The following is a 17073-nucleotide window of genomic DNA, read 5'->3' as shown; positions in this document are numbered from 1 at the left end:
TGCGCCACGGAGACAGTCCTGCTCCACTCTCACCACCATCAGAACATATCTTCAAAGCTATCAGCCCACAGAAAAAAAAGCGCCGCACCACCACCGGGAGGGCTCGAACCTCCAACCTTTCGGTTAACAGCCGATCGCGCTAACCAATTGCGCCACGGAGACAGTCGTGCTCCACTCTCACCACCGTCAGAACATACCTTCAAAGCTATCAGCGCAAAGAAAAAAAGCCACACACCCCTCCCGGGAGAGCTCGAAACTCCAACCTTTCGGTTAACAGCCGATCGCGCTAGCCCAATGCGCCACGGAGACAGTCTTGCTCCCCTCTCACCACCATCAGAACATATCTTCAAAGCTATCAGCCCAAAAAAACAAAAGCGCCGCACCACCACTGGGTGGGCTCGAACCTCCAACCTTTCGGTTAACAGCCGATCGCGCTAGCCAATTGCGCCACGGAGACAGTCGTGCTCCACTCTCACCACCATCAGAACACATCTTCAAAGCTATCAGCGGAAAGAAAAAAGCAACACACCACTCCCGGGAGGGCTCGAACCTCCAACTTTTCGGTTAACAGCCGATCGCGCTGGCCGATTGCGCCACGGAGACAGTCCTGCTCCACTCTCACCACAATAAAACATATCTTCAAAGCTATCAGCCCTAAGAAAAAAAAGCGCCGCACCACCACCGGGTGGGCTCGAACCTCCAACCTTTCGGTTAACAGCCGATCGCGCTAGCCAATTGCGCCATGGAGACAATCGTGCTCCACTCTCACCACCATCAGAAAATATCTTCAAAGCTATCAGCGCAATAAAAAAAGCAACACAGCCCACCCGGGACGGCTGGAACCTCCAACTTTTCGGTTAATAGCCGATCGCGCTAGCCAATTGCGCCACGGGGACAGTCCTGCTCCACTCTCACCACCGTCAGAACATTTCTTCAGAGCTAGACCAAAGAAAAAAAAGCGCCGCACCAACACCGGGTGGGCTCGAACCTCCAACCTTTCGGTTAACAGCCGATCGCGCTAGCCAATTGCGCCACGAAGACAGTCCTGCTCCACTCTCACCACCATCAGAACATATCTTCAAAGCTATTACCGCAAAGAAAAAAGCAACACACCACTCCCGGGAGGGCTCAAAACTCCAACCTTTCGGTTAACAGCCGATCACGCTAGCCCATTGCGCCACGGAGACAGTCTTGCTCCACTCTCACCACCATCAGAACGTAACTTCAAAGCTATCAGCGCAAAGAAAAAAAAGCGCCGCACCACCACCGGGTGGGCTCAAACCTCCAACCTTTCGGTTAACAACGAAATCGCGCTAGCCAATTGCGCCACGGAGATAGTCCTACTCCACTCTCACCACCATCAGAACATATCTTCAGAGCTATCAGCGCAAAGAAAAAAGCGACACACCACTCCCGGGAGGGCTCGATACTCCAACCTTTTGGTTAACAGCCGATCGCACTAGCCCATTGCGCCACGGAGACAGTCTTGCTCTACTCTCACCACCATCAGAACATATCTTCAAAGCTATCAGCGCGAAGAAAAAAAGCGCCGCACCACCACCGGGTGAATTGAATTGAATTGAATCTTTATTTTTTATGTCTGGTACAACATGAAGGATGGCGGGAGTAAAAGCTGCATTAAAACAGCTTGACTAGCTCCCGCTACCTAAAAATAAATGGGTCACAAGCAGTGGCATACAAATGAGAACAAAAGCATAATGTACAGAAATTCCCATGCTATTGGGAATAAAATAATTACATAATCTGAACGTAAACAGGATACAACAGTTCCTACGAATAGAAGAACAAAACATCAGTATCTTGAAGAGGCTGTGTATACATGTGTTGAAAAATACATAAGAGGTCAAACGGATACAAAAGGGTAGATTTCATCATAATACAATTTATAAGAAAAGAGATGCAATATTTTTTGTGGTCATGGTTTCTATATTTACGTCATTGCTGCTTAAATAATTCAACATTCTGGGAATAACACTGCGTACCATTTGGTCACCATACTTTGTGCGTGATCGTGGTATTAACCAGAGGTTATGCTTACGGGTATCATATTTATTTTCCGAAGATTGCAGGTTGGCTAAGTCAGATAGTACAGTTTTTTGCTTCAGCTCTTTTTTTATAGTCCTACAAATGTTGTAACTGTAAAGATTTTGAAAACTGATTAGTTTATATTTTTGTTGCATGTACATAACTGATTGATATGGTTCTTTCTTAGCAATAATTTTCAGAAATCTAGTTTGAAGTCTAGTAAGCTTCTCAATATTTGTTTGTGTTGTGTCACCCCATACTATAAAGCAATAGTTTACATAGGACATAAATAAGGAATGATAAATAATAAGTATTGTTTTTATTGGAAGTAGATAATTGTTGCGATAAATTATACCAAGTACACGTGCCGTTTTTGTTGCCACCTGCTCTACTTGTGCATCCCATAGCATGTTGTTTGAAAATACGATACCTAATGTTTTGACATTGTCAACTATTTCAATCAGACTGTTATTAAGATAGAGCGGAGAACTTACTTGTTCCTGCTTGCCTTTTGCTCGAAATATAACCGCTTTGGTTTTTTCCGCATTTATTAATAGTCCATTGGAACATGCCCACTTATATATCTTCTCTAATATATTATTTCCTTTTTGAATCAACTGGTCAGTATCGTTATGTGCAAAAAATACGCTTGTATCGTCCGCATAAATAACGAATTTTGCTGAAGGGTCTATGTTTACAATATCATTTATATACAAATTAAACAGGAATGGACCTAAAATACTGCCCTGAGGCACTCCAGAGAATTTGGTTTAGTCACCGAAGAAAAATTGTTTATGCACACGTATTGTTTCCTTTCGCTTAGATATGAGTCGAGCAAGTCTAAAGCAACACCTCGTACACCGTATAAATCCAGCTTATGTAAAAGTAAAAGTAGTAGGAAAGGTTGAGGGCTGAACCCTCAACCTTTCGGTTAACAGCCGATGGCGCAAGCCAATTGCGCCACGGAGACAGTCCAGCTCCACTCTCACCACCATCAGAACATATCTTCAAGGCTATCAGCCCAAAGAAAAAAAGCGCCACACCACCACCGGGTGGGCTCAAACCTCCGACTTTTCGGTTAACAGCCGATCGCGCTAGCCAATTGCGCCACGGAGACAGTCCTGCTCCACTCTCACCACCGTCAGAACATACCTTCAAAGCTATCAGCCCAAAGAAGAAAAAGCGCTGCACCACCACCGCGTGGGCTCGAACCTCCAATCTTTCGGTTAACAGCCGATCGCGCTAGCCAATTGCGCCACGGAGACAGTTCTGCTCCACTCTCACCACCATCAGAACATATCTTCAAAGCTATCAGCCCACAGAAAAAAAAAGCGCCGCACCACCACCGGGAGGGCTCGAAACTCCAACCTTTCGGTTAACAGCCGATCGCGCTAACCAATTGCGCCACGGAGACAGTCGTGCTCCACTCTCACCACCGTCAGAACATACCTTCAAAGCTATCAGCGCAAAATAAAGCCACACACCCCTCCCGGGAGAGCTAGAAACTCCAACCTTTCGGTTAACAGCCGATCGCGCTAGCCCAATGCGCCACGGAGACAGTCTTGCTCCCCTCTCACCACCATCAGAACATATCTTCAAAGCTATCAGCCCAAAAAACAAAAGCGCCGCACCACCACTGGGTGGGCTCGAACCTCCAACCTTTCGGTTAACAGCCGATCGCGCTAGCCAATTGTGCCACGGAGACAGTCGTGCTCCACTCTCACCACCATCAGAACACATCTTCAAAGCTATCAGCGCAAAGAAAAAAGCAACACACCACTCCCGGGAGGGCTCGAACCTCCAACTTTTCGGTTAACAGCCGATCGCGCTGGCCAATTGCGCCACGGAGACAGTCCTGCTCCACTCTCACCACAATAAAACATATCTTCAAAGCTATCAGCCCTAAGAAAAAAAAGCGCCGCACCACCACCGGGTGGGCTCGAACCTCCAACCTTTCGGTTAACAGCCGATCGCGCTAGCCAATTGCGCCACGGGGACAGTCCTGCTCCACTCTCACCACCGTCAGAACATTTCTTCAGAGCTAGACCAAAGAAAAAAAAGCGCCGCACCAACACCGGGTGGGCTCGAACCTCCAACCTTTCGGTTAACAGCCGATCGCGCTAGCCAATTGCGCCACAGAGACAGTCGTGCTCCACTCTCACCACCGTCAGACCATTTCTTCAGAGCTATCACCCCAAAGAAAAAAAAGCGCCGCACCGCCACCGGGTGGGCTCAAACCTCCAACCTTTCGGATAACAGCCGATCGCGCTAGCCAATTGCGCCACGAAGACAGTCCTGCTCCGCTCTCACCACCATCAGAACATATCTTCAAAGCTATTACCGCAAAGAAAAAAGCAACACACCACACCCGGGAGGGCTCGAAACTCCAACCTTTCGGTTAACAGCCAATCGCGCTAGCCCATTGCGCCACGGAGACAGTCTTGCTCCACTCTCACCACAATCAGAACATATCTTCAAAGCTAGCAGCGCAAAGAAAAAAAAGCGCCGCACCACCACTGGGTGGGCTCCAACCTCCAACCTTTCGGTTAACAACGAAATCGCGCTAGCCAATTGCGCCACGGAGATAGTCCTGCACCACTCTCACCACCATCAGAACATATCTTCAAAGCTATCAGCGCAAAGAAAAAAGCAACACACCACTCCCGGGAGGGCTCGAAACTCCAACCTTTCGGTTAACAGCCAATCATACTAGCCCATTGCGCCACGAAGACAGTCTTGCTCTACTCTCACCACCATCAGAACATATCTTGAAAGCTATCAGCGCAAAGAAAAAAAAGCGCCGCACCACCACCGGGTGGGCTCGAACCTCCAACTTTTCGGTTCACAGCAGATCGCGCAAGCCAATTGCGCCACGGAGACAGTCCAGCTCCACTCACACCACCATCAGAACATATCTTCAAAGCTATCAGCCCAAAGAAAAAAAAGCGCCACACCACCACCGGGTGGGCTCGAACCTCCAACGATTCGGTTAACAGCCGATTGCGCTAGCCAATTGCGCCACGGAGACAGTCCTGCTCCACTCTCACCACCATCAGAACATATCTTCAAAGCTATCAGCACAAAGAAAAAAAAGCGCCGCACCACCACCGGGTGGGCTCGAACCTCCAACCTTTCGGTTAACAGCCGATCGCGCTAGCGAACTGCGCCACGGAGACAGTCGTGCTCCACTCTCACCACCATCAGAACATATCTTCCAAGCTATCAGCGCAAAGAAAAGAAGCAACACACCTCTCCCGGGAGGGCTCGAAAGTCCAACCTTTCGGTTAACAGCCGATCGCGCTAGCCAATTGCGCCACGGAGACAGTCATGCTCTACTCTCACCACCATCAGAACATATCTTCAAAGCTATCAGTCCAAAGAAAAAAAAGCGCCGCACCACCACTGGGTGGGCTCGAAACTCCAACCTTTCGGTTAACAGCCGATCGCGCTAGCCTATTGCGCCACGGAGACAGTCCTGCTCCACTCTCACCACCATCATAACATGTCTTCAAAGCTTTCAGCCCAAAGAAAAAAAGCGCCGCACCATCACCCGGTAGGCTCGAACCTCCGACCTTTTGGTTAACAGCCGATCGCGCTAGCCAATTGCGCCACAGAGACAGTCCACTCTCACCACAGTCACACCATTTCTTCAGAGCTATCACCCCAAAGAAAAAAAAGCACCGCACCACCACCGGGTGGGCTCAAACCTCCAACCTTTCGGATAACAGCCGATCGCGCTAGCCAATTGCGCCACGAAGACAGTCCTGCTCCACTCTCACCACCATCAGAACATATCTTCAAAGCTATTACCGCAAAGAAAAAAGCAACACACCACTCCCGGGAGGGCTCGAAACTCCAACCTTTCGGTTAACAGCCGATCACGCTAGCCCATTGCGCCACGGAGACAGTCTTGCTCCACTCTCACCACCATCAGAACATAACTTCAAAGCTATCAGCGCAAAGAAAAAAAAGCGCCGCACCACCACCGGGTGGGCTCAAATCTCCAACCTTTCGGTTAACAACGAAATCGCGCTGGCCAATTGCGCCACGGAGATAGTCCTACTCCACTCTCACCACCATCAGAACATATCTTCAAAGCTATCAGCGCAAAGAAAAAAGCAACACACCACTCCCGGGAGGGCTCGAAACTCCAACCTTTCGGTTAACAGCCAATCGCACTAGCCCATTGCGCCACGGAGACAGTCTTGCTCTACTCTCACCACCATCAGAACATATCTTCAAAGCTATCAGCGCGAAGAAAAAAAAGCGCCGCACCACCACCGGGTGGGCTGAACCCTCAACCTTTCGGTTAACAGTCGATCGCGCAAGCCAGTTGCCCCACGGAGACAGTCCAGCTCCACTCTCACCACCATCAGAACATATCTTCAAGGCTAGCAGCCCAAAGAAAAAAAAAGCGCCACACCACCACCGGGTGGGCTCAAACCTCCGACTTTTCGGTTAACAGGCGATTGCGCTAGCCAATTGCGCTAGAGAGACAGTCCACTCTCACCACCGTCAGACCATTTCTTCAGAGCTATCACCCCAAAGAAAAAAAAGCGCCGCACCACCACTGGGTGGGCTCAAACCTCCAACCTTTCGGATAACAGCCGATTGCGCTAGCCAATTGCGCCACGAAGACAGTCCTGCTCCACTCTTCACCACCATCAGAACATATCTTCAAAGCTATTACCACAAAGAAAAAAGCAACACACCACTCCCGGGAGGGCTCGAAACTCCAACCTTTCGGTTAACAGCCGATCGCGCTAGCCCATTGCGCCACGGAGACAGTCTTGCTCCACTCTCACCACCATCAGAACATATCTTCAAAGCTATCAGCGGAAAGAAAAAAAAGCGCCGCACCACCACCGGGTGAGCTCAAACCTCCAACTTTCGGTTAACAACGAAATCGCGCTAGCCAATTGCGCCACGGAGATAGTCCTACTCCACTCTCACCACCATCAGAACATATCTTCAGAGCTATCAGCGCAAAGAAAAAAGCAACACACCACTCCCGGGAGGGCTCGATACTCCAACCTTTTGGTTAACAGCCGATCGCACTAGCCTATGCGCCACGGAGACAGTCTTGCTCTACTCTCACCACCATCAGAACATATCTTCAAAGCTATCAGCGCGAAGAAAAAAAGCGCCACACCACCACCGGGTGGGCTGAACCCTCAACCTTTCGGTTAACAGCCGATCGCGCAAGCCAATTGCGCCACGGAGACAGTCCAGCTCCACTCTCACCACCATCAGAACATATCTTCAAGGCTATCAGCCCAAAGAAAAAAAAGCGCCACACCACCACCGGGTGGGCTCAAACCTCCGACTTTTCGGTTAACAGCCGATCGCGCTAGCCAATTGCGCCACGGAGACAGTCCTGCTCCACTCTCACCACCGTCAGAACATACCTTCAAAGCTATCAGCCCAAAGAAGAAAAAGCGCTGCACCACCACCGCGTTGGCTCGAACCTCCAATCTTTCGGTTAACAGCCGATCGCGCTAGCCAATTGCGCCACGGAGACAGTCTTGCTCCCCTCTCACCACCATCAGAACATATCTTCAAAGCTATCAGCCCAAAAAAAACAAAAGCGCCGCTCCACCACTGGGTGGGCTCGAACCTCCAACCTTTCGGTTAACAGCCGATCGCGCTAGCCAATTGCGCCACGGAGACAGTCGTGCTCCACTCTCACCACCATCAGAACACATCTTCAAAGCTATCAGCGCAAAGAAAAAAGCAACACACCACTCCCGGGAGGGCTCGAACCTCCAACTTTTCGGTTAACAGCCGATCGCGCTGGCCAATTGCGCCACGGAGACAGTCCTGCTCCACTCTCACCACAATAAAACATATCTTCAAAGCTATCAGCCCTAAGAAAAAAAAGCGCCGAACCACCACCGGGTGGGCTCGAACCTCCAACCTTTCGGTTAACAGCCGATCGCGCTAGCCAATTGCGCCATGGAGACAATCGTGCTCCACTCTCACCACCATCAGAAAATATCTTCAAAGCTATCAGCGCAATAAAAAAAGCAACACAGCCCACCCGGGATGGCTGGAACCTCCAACTTTTCGGTTAATAGCCGATCGTGCTAGCCAATTGCGCCACGGGGACAGTCCTGCTCCACTCTCACCACCGTCAGAACATTTCTTCAGAGCTAGACCAAAGAAAAAAAAGCGCCGCACCAACACCGGGTGGGCTCGAACCTCCAACCTTTCGGTTAACAGCCGATCGCGCTAGCCCATTGCGCCACGGAGACAGTCCTGCTCCACTCTCACCACCGTCAGGCCATTTCGTCAGAGCTATCACCCCAAAGAAAAAAAAGCGCCGCACCACCACCGGGTGGGCTCAAACCTCCAACCTTTCGGATAACAGCCGATCGCGCTAGCCAATTGCGCCACGAAGACAGTCCTGCTCCACTCTCACCACCATCAGAACATATCTTCAAAGCTATTACCGCAAAGAAAAAAGCAACACACCACACCCGGGAGGGCTCGAAACTCCAACCTTTCGGTTAACAGCCAATCGCGCTAGCCCATTGCGCCATGGAGACAGTCTTGCTCCACTCTCACCACAATCAGAACATATCTTCAAAGCTAGCAGCGCAAAGAAAAAAAAGCGCCGCACCACCACTGGGTGGGCTCCAACCTCCAACCTTTCGGTTAACAACGAAATTGCGCTAGCCAATTGCGCCACGGAGATAGTCCTGCACCACTCTCACCACCATCAGAACATATCTTCAAAGCTATCAGCGCAAAGAAAAAAGCAACACACCACTCCCGGGAGGGCTGGAAACTCCAACCTTTCGGTTAACAGCCAATCGTGCTAGCCCATTGCGCCACGAAGACAGTCTTGCTCTACTCTCACCACCATCAGAACATATCTTGAAAGCTATCAGCGCAAAGAAAAAAAAGCGCCGCACCACCACCGGGTGGGCTCGAACCTCCAACTTTTCGGTTCACAGCCGATCGCGCAAGCCAATTGCGCCACGGAGACAGTCCAGCTCCACTCACACCACCATCAGAACATATCTTCAAAGCTATCAGCCCAAAGAAAAAAAAGCGCCACACCACCACCGGGTGGGCTCGAACCTCCGACGATTCGGTTAACAGCCGATTGCGCTAGCCAATTGCGCCACGGAGACAGTCCTGCTCCACTCTCACCACCATCAGAACATATCTTCAAAGCTATCAGTCCAAAGAAAAAAAAGCGCCGCACCACCACCGGGTGGGCTCGAAACTCCAACCTTTCGGTTAACAGCCGATCGCGCTAGCCTATTGCGCCACGGAGACAGTCCTGCTCCACTCTCACCACCATCATAATGTGTCTTCAAAGCTTTCAGCCCAAAGAAAAAAAGCGCCGCACCACCACCCGGTAGGCTCGAACCTCCGACCTTTTGGTTAACAGCCGATCGCGCTAGCCAATTGCGCCACAGAGACAGTCCACTCTCACCACAGTCAGACCATTTCTCAGAGCTATCACCCCAAAGAAAAAAAAGCGCCGCACCACCACCGGGTGGGCTCAAACCTCCAACCTTTCGGATAACAGCCGATCGCGCTAGCCAATTGCGCCACGGAGATAGTCCTACTCCACTCTCACCACCATCAGAACATATCTTCAGAGCTATCAGCGCAAAGAAAAAAGCAACACACCACTCCTGGGAGGGCTCGAAACTCCAACCTTTCGGTTAACAGCCAATCGCGCTAGCCAATTGCGCCACGGAGACAGTCCTGCTTCACTCTCACCACCATCAGAACATATCTTCAAAGCTATCAGCACAAAGAAAAAAAAGCGCCGCACCACCACCGGGTGGGCTCGAACCTCCAACCTTTCGGTTAACAGCCGATCGCGCTAGCGAACTGCGCCACGGAGACAGTCGTGCTCCACTCTCACCACCATCAGAACATATCTTCCAAGCTATCAGCACAAAGAAAAGAAGCAACACACCTCTCCCGGGAGGGCTCGAAAGTCCAACCTTTCGGTTAACAGCCGATCGCGCTAGCCAATTTCGCCACGGAGACAGTCATGCTCTACTCTCACCACCATCAGAACATATCTTCAAAGCTATCAGTCCAAAGAAAAAAAAGCGCCGCACCACCACCGGGTGGGCTCGAAACTCCAACCTTTCGGTTAACAGCCGATCGCGCTAGCCTATTGCGCCACGGAGACAGTCCTGCTCCACTCTCACCACCATCATAACATGTCTTCAAAGCTTTCAGCCCAAAGAAAAAAAAGCGCCGCACCACCACCCGGTAGGCTCGAACCTCCGACCTTTTGGTTAACAGCCGATCGCGCTAGCCAATTGCGCCACAGAGACAGTCCACTCTCACCACAGTCAGACCATTTCTTCAGAGCTATCACCCCAAAGAAAAAAAAGCGCCGCACCACCACCGGGTGGGCTCAAACCTCCAACCTTTCGGATAACAGCCGATCGCGCTAGCCAATTGCGCCACGAAGACAGTCCTGCTCCACTCTCACCACCATCAGAACATATCTTCAAAGCTATTACCGCAAAGAAAAAAGCAACACACCACTCCCGGGAGGGCTCAAAACTCCAACCTTTCGGTTAACAGCCGATCACGCTAGCCCATTGCGCCACGGAGACAGTCTTGCTCCACTCTCACCACCATCAGAACATAACTTCAAAGCTATCAGCGCAAAGAAAAAAAAGCGCCGCACCACAACCGGGTGGGCTCAAACCTCCAACCTTTCGGTTAACAACGAAATCGCGCTAGCCAATTGCGCCACGGAGATAGTCCTACTCCACTCTCACCACCATCAGAACATATCTTCAGAGCTATCAGCGCATAGAAAAAAGCAACACACCACTCCCGGGAGGGCTCGATACTCCAACCTTTTGGTTAACAGCCGATCGCACTAGCCCATTGCGCCACGGATACAGTCTTGCTCTACTCTCACCACCATCAGAACATATCTTCAAAGCTATCAGCGCGAAGAAAAAAAGCGCCGCACCACCACCGGGTGGGCTGAACCCTCAACCTTTCGGTTAAAGCCGATCGCGCAAGCCAATTGCGCCACGGAGACAGTCCAGCTCCACTCTCACCACCATCAGAACATATCTTCAAGGCTATCAGCCCAAAGAAAAAAAGCGCCACACCACCACCGGGTGGGCTCAAACCTCCGACTTTTCGGTTAACAGCCGATCGCGCTAGCCAATTGCGCCACGGAGACAGTCCTGCTCCACTCTCACCACCGTCAGAACATACCTTCAAAGCTATCAGCCCAAAGAAGAAAAAGCGCTGCACCACCACCGCGTGGGCTCGAACCTCCAATCTTTCGGTTAACAGCCGATCGCGCTAGCCAATTGCGCCACGGAGACAGTCCTGCTCCACTCTCACCACCATCAGAACATATCTTCAAAGCTATCAGCCCACAGAAAAAAACGCGCCGCACCACCACCGGGAGGGCTCGAACCTCCAACCTTTCGGTTAACAGCCGATCGCGCTAACCAATTGCGCCACGGAGACAGTCGTGCTCCACTCTCACCACCGTCAGAACATACCTTCAAAGCTATCAGCGCAAAGAAAAAAAGCCACACACCCCTCCCGGGAGAGCTCGAAACTCCAACCTTTCGGTTAACAGCCGATCGCGCTAGCCCAATGCGCCACGGAGACAGTCTTGCTCCCCTCTCACCACCATCAGAACATATCTTCAAAGCTATCAGCCCAAAAAAACAAAAGCGCCGCACCACCACTGGGTGGGCTCGAACCTCCAACCTTTCGGTTAACAGCCGATCGCGCTAGCCAATTGCGCCACGGAGACAGTCGTGCTCCACTCTCACCACCATCAGAACACATCTTCAAAGCTATCAGCGCAAAGAAAAAAGCAACACACCACTCCCGGGAGGGCTCGAACCTCCAACTTTTCGGTTAACAGCCGATCGCGCTGGCCAATTGCGCCACGGAGACAGTCCTGCTCCACTCTCACCACAATAAAACATATCTTCAAAGCTATCAGCCCTAAGAAAAAAAAGCGCCGCACCACCACCAGGTGGGCTCGAACCTCCAACCTTTCGGTTAACAGCCGATCGCGCTAGCCAATTGCGCCATGGAGACAATCGTGCTCCACTCTCACCACCATCAGAAAATATCTTCAAAGCTATCAGCGCAATAAAAAAAAGCAACACAGCCCACCCGGGACGGCTGGAACCTCCAACTTTTCGGTTAATAGCCGATCGCGCTAGCCAATTGCGCCACGGGGACAGTCCTGCTCCACTCTCACCACCGTCAGAACATTTCTTCAGAGCTAGACCAAAGAAAAAAAAGCGCCGCACCAACACCGGGTGGGCTCGAACCTCCAACCTTTCGGTTAACAGCCGATCGCGCTAGCCAATTGCGCCACGAAGACAGTCCTGCTCCACTCTCACCACCATCAGAACATATCTTCAAAGCTATTACCGCAAAGAAAAAAGCAACACACCACTCCCGGGAGGGCTCAAAACTCCAACCTTTCGGTTAACAGCCGATCACGCTAGCCCATTGCGCCACGGAGACAGTCTTGCTCCACTCTCACCACCATCAGAACATAACTTCAAAGCTATCAGCGCAAAGAAAAAAAAGCGCCGCACCACCACCGGGTGGGCTCAAACCTCCAACCTTTCGGTTAACAACGAAATCGCGCTAGCCAATTGCGCCACGGAGATAGTCCTACTCCACTCTCACCACCATCAGAACATATCTTCAGAGCTATCAGCGCAAAGAAAAAAGCAACACACCACTCCCGGGAGGGCTCGATACTCCAACCTTTTGGTTAACAGCCGATCGCACTAGCCCATTGCGCCACGGAGACAGTCTTGCTCTACTCTCACCACCATCAGAACATATCTTCAAAGCTATCAGCGCGAAGAAAAAAAGCGCCGCACCACCACCGGGTGAATTGAATTGAATTGAATCTTTATTTTTCATGTCTGGTACAACATGAAGGATGGCGGGAGTAAAAGCTGCATTAAAACAGCTTGACTAGCTCCCGCTACCTAAAAATAAATGGGTCACAAGCAGTGGCATACAAATGAGAACAAAAGCATAATGTACAGAAATTCCCATGCTATTGGGAATAAAATAATTACATAATCTGAACGTAAACAGGATACAACAGTTCCTACGAATAGAAGAACAAAACATCAGTATCTTGAAGAGGCTGTGTATACATGTGTTGAAAAATACATAAGAGGTCAAACGGATACAAAAGGGTAGATTTCATCATAATACAATTTATAAGAAAAGAGATGCAATATTTTTTGTGGTCATGGTTTCTATATTTACGTCATTGCTGCTTAAATAATTCAACATTCTGGGAATAACACTGCGTACCATTTGGTCACCATACTTTGTGCGTGATCGTGGTATTAACCAGAGGTTATGCTTACGGGTATCATATTTATTTTCCGAAGATTGCAGGTTGGCTAAGTCAGATAGTACAGTTTTTTGCTTCAGCTCTTTTTTTATAGTCCTACAAATGTTGTAACTGTAAAGATTTTGAAAACTGATTAGTTTATATTTTTGTTGCATGTACATAACTGATTGATATGGTTCTTTCTTAGCAATAATTTTCAGAAATCTAGTTTGAAGTCTAGTAAGCTTCTCAATATTTGTTTGTGTTGTGTCACCCCATACTATAAAGCAATAGTTTACATAGGACATAAATAAGGAATGATAAATAATAAGTATTGTTTTTAATGGAAGTAGATAATTGTTGCGATAAATTATACCAAGTACACGTGCCGTTTTTGTTGCCACCTGCTCTACTTGTACATCCCATAGCATGTTGTTTGAAAATACGATACCTAATGTTTTGACATTGTCAACTATTTCAATCAGACTGTTATTAAGATAGAGCGGAGAACTTACTTGTACCTGCTTGCCTTTTGCTCGAAATATAACCGCTTTGGTTTTTTCCGCATTTATTAATAGTCCATTGGAACATGCCCACTTATATATCTTCTCTAATATATTATTTCCTTTTTGAATCAACTGGTCAGTATCGTTATGTGCAAAAAATACGCTTGTATCGTCCGCATAACTAACGAATTTTGCTGAAGGGTCTATGTTTACAATATCATTTATATACAAATTAAACAGGAATGGACCTAAAATACTGCCCTGAGGCACTCCAAGAGAATTTGGTTTAGTCACCGAAGAAAAATTGTTTATGCACACGTATTGTTTCCTTTCGCTTAGATATGAGTCGAGCAAGTCTAAAGCAACACCTCGTACACCGTATAAATCCAGCTTATGTAAAAGTAAAAGTAGTAGGAAAGGTTGAGGGCTGAACCCTCGACCTTTCGGTTAACAGCCGATCGCGCAAGCCAATTGCGCCACGGAGACAGTCCAGCTCCACTCTCACCACCATCAGAACATATCTTCAAGGCTATCAGCCCAAAGAAAAAAAGCGCCACACCACCACCGGGTGGGCTCAAACCTCCGACTTTTCGGTTAACAGCCGATCGCGCTAGCCAATTGCGCCACGGAGACAGTCCTGCTCCACTCTCACCACCGTCAGAACATACCTTCAAAGCTATCAGCCCAAAGAAGAAAAAGCGCTGCACCACCACCGCGTGGGCTCGAACCTCCAATCTTTCGGTTAACAGCCGATCGCGCTAGCCAATTGCGCCACGGAGACAGTTCTGCTCCACTCTCACCACCATCAAAACATATCTTCAAAGCTATCAGCCCACAGAAAAAAAAAGCGCCGCACCACCACCGGGAGGGCTCGAACCTCCAACCTTTCGGTTAACAGCCGATCGCGCTAACCAATTGCGCCACGGAGACAGTCGTGCTCCACTCTCACCACCGTCAGAACATACCTTCAAAGCTATCAGCGCAAAAAAAAGCCACACACCCCTCCCGGGAGAGCTAGAAACTCCAACCTTTCGGTTAACAGCCGATCGCGCTAGCACAATGCGCCACGGAGACAGTCTTGCTCCCCCCTCACCACCATCAGAACATATCTTCAAAGCTATCAGCCCGAAAAACAAAAGCGCCGCACCACCACTGGGTGGGCTCGAACCTCCAACCTTTCGGTTAACAGCCGATCGCGCTAGCCAATTGCGCCACGGAGACAGTCGTGCTCCACTCTCACCACCATCAGAACACATCTTCAAAGCTATCAGCGCAAAGAAAAAAGGAACACACCACTCCCGGGAGGGCTCGAACCTCCAACTTTTCGGTTAACAGCCGATCGCGCTGGCCAATTGCGCCACGGAGACAGTCCTGCTCCACTCTCACCACAATAAAACATATCTTCAAAGCTATCAGCCCTAAGAAAAAAAAGCGCCGCACCACCACCGGGTGGGCTGGAACCTCCAACCTTTCGGTTAACAGCCGATCGCGCTAGCCAATTGCGCCACAGAGACAGTCGTGCTCCACTCTCACCACCGTCAGACCATTTCTTCAGAGCTATCACCCCAAAGAAAAAAAAGCGCCGCACCGCCACCGGGTGGGCTCAAACCTCCAACCTTTCGGATAACAGCCGATCGCGCTAGCCAATTGCGCCACGAAGACATCCCTGCTCCACTCTCACCACCATCAGAACATATCTTCAAAGCTATTACCGCAAAGAAAAAAGCAACACACCACACCCGGGAGGGCTCGAAACTCCAACCTTTCGGTTAACAGCCAATCGCGCTAGCCCATTGCGCCACGGAGACAGTCTTGCTCCACTCTCACCACAATCAGAACATATCTTCAAAGCTAGCAGCGCAAAGAAAAAAAAGCGCCGCACCACCACTGGGTGGGCTCCAACCTCCAACCTTTCGGTTAACAACGAAATCGCGCTAGCCAATTGCGCCACGGAGATAGTCCTGCACCACTCTCACCACCATCAGAACATATCTTCAAAGCTATCAGCGCAAAGAAAAAAGCAACACACCACTCCCGGGAGGGCTCGAAACTCCAACCGTTCGGTTAACAGCCAATCATGCTAGCCCATTGCGCCACGAAGACAGTCTTGCTCTACTCTCACCACCATCAGAACATATCTTGAAAGCTATCAGCGCAAAGAAAAAAAAGCGCCGCACCACCACCGGGTGGGCTCGAACCTCCAACTTTTCGGTTCACAGCCGATCGCGCAAGCCAATTGCGCCACGGAGACAGTCCAGCTCCGCTCACACCACCATCAGAACATATCTTCAAAGCTATCAGCCCAAAGAAAAAAAAGCGCCACACCACCACCGGGTGGGCTCGAACCTCCAACGATTCGGTTAACAGCCGATTGCGCTAGCCAATTGCGCCACGGAGACAGTCCTGCTCCACTCTCACCACCATCAGAACATATCTTCAAAGCTATCAGCCCAAAGAAAAAAAAGCACCGCACCACCACCGGGTGGGCTCGAACCTCCAACCTTTCGGTTAACAGCCGATCGCGCTAGCCAATTGCGCCACGGAGACAGTCCTGCTTCACTCTCACCACCATCAGAACATATCTTCAAAGCTATCAGCACAAAGAAAAAAAAGCGCCGCACCACCACCGGGTGGGCTCGAACCTCCAACCTTTCGGTTAACAGCCGATCGCGCTAGCGAACTGCGCCACGGAGACAGTCGTGCTCCACTCTCACCACCATCAGAACATATCTTCAAAGCTATCAGTCCAAAGAAAAAAAAGCGCCGCACCACCACTGGGTGGGCTCGAAACTCCAACCTTTCGGTTAACAGCCGATCGCGCTAGCCTATTGCGCCACGGAGACAGTCCTGCTCTACTATCACCACCATCATAACATGTCTTCAAAGCTTTCAGCCCAAAGAAAAAAAGCGCCGCACCATCACCCGGTAGGCTCGAACCTCCAACCTTTCGGTTAACAGCCGATCGCGCTAGCCAATTGCGCCACAGAGACAGTCGTGCTCCACTCTCACCACCGTCAGACCATTTCTTCAGAGCTATCACCCCAAAGAAAAAAAAGCGCCGCACCGCCACCGGGTGGGCTCAAACCTCCAACCTTTCGGATAACAGCCGATCGCGCTAGCCAATTGCGCCACGAAGACATCCCTGCTCCACTCTCACCACCATCAGAACATATC

General features: G+C 50.1%; 3 non-coding genes across 3 annotated transcripts; all 3 read right to left on the bottom strand.

The window, feature by feature from the left end:
- Positions 1–88: 88 nt before the first annotated feature.
- TRNAN-GUU (transfer RNA asparagine (anticodon GUU)) lies at positions 89–162 on the bottom strand. Its single transcript has one exon. It is a non-coding gene; the product is annotated as a tRNA-Asn (tRNA).
- Positions 163–11455: 11293 nt separating this feature from the next.
- Positions 11456–11529, bottom strand: TRNAN-GUU (transfer RNA asparagine (anticodon GUU)). The gene has a single exon. It is a non-coding gene; the product is annotated as a tRNA-Asn (tRNA).
- A 3226-nt stretch (positions 11530–14755) lies between these two features.
- Positions 14756–14829, bottom strand: TRNAN-GUU (transfer RNA asparagine (anticodon GUU)). Its single transcript has one exon. It is a non-coding gene; the product is annotated as a tRNA-Asn (tRNA).
- Between the last annotated feature and the right edge of the window lie 2244 nt (positions 14830–17073).

The sequence above is a fragment of the Rhipicephalus microplus genome, chromosome 2 (assembly GCF_043290135.1).
Source record: "Rhipicephalus microplus isolate Deutch F79 chromosome 2, USDA_Rmic, whole genome shotgun sequence".
Taxonomy (NCBI): Eukaryota; Metazoa; Arthropoda; class Arachnida; order Ixodida; family Ixodidae; genus Rhipicephalus; species Rhipicephalus microplus.
The sequence above is the reverse complement of the archived record's forward strand: the minus strand, read 5'-3'. Positions and strand labels throughout refer to the sequence as shown.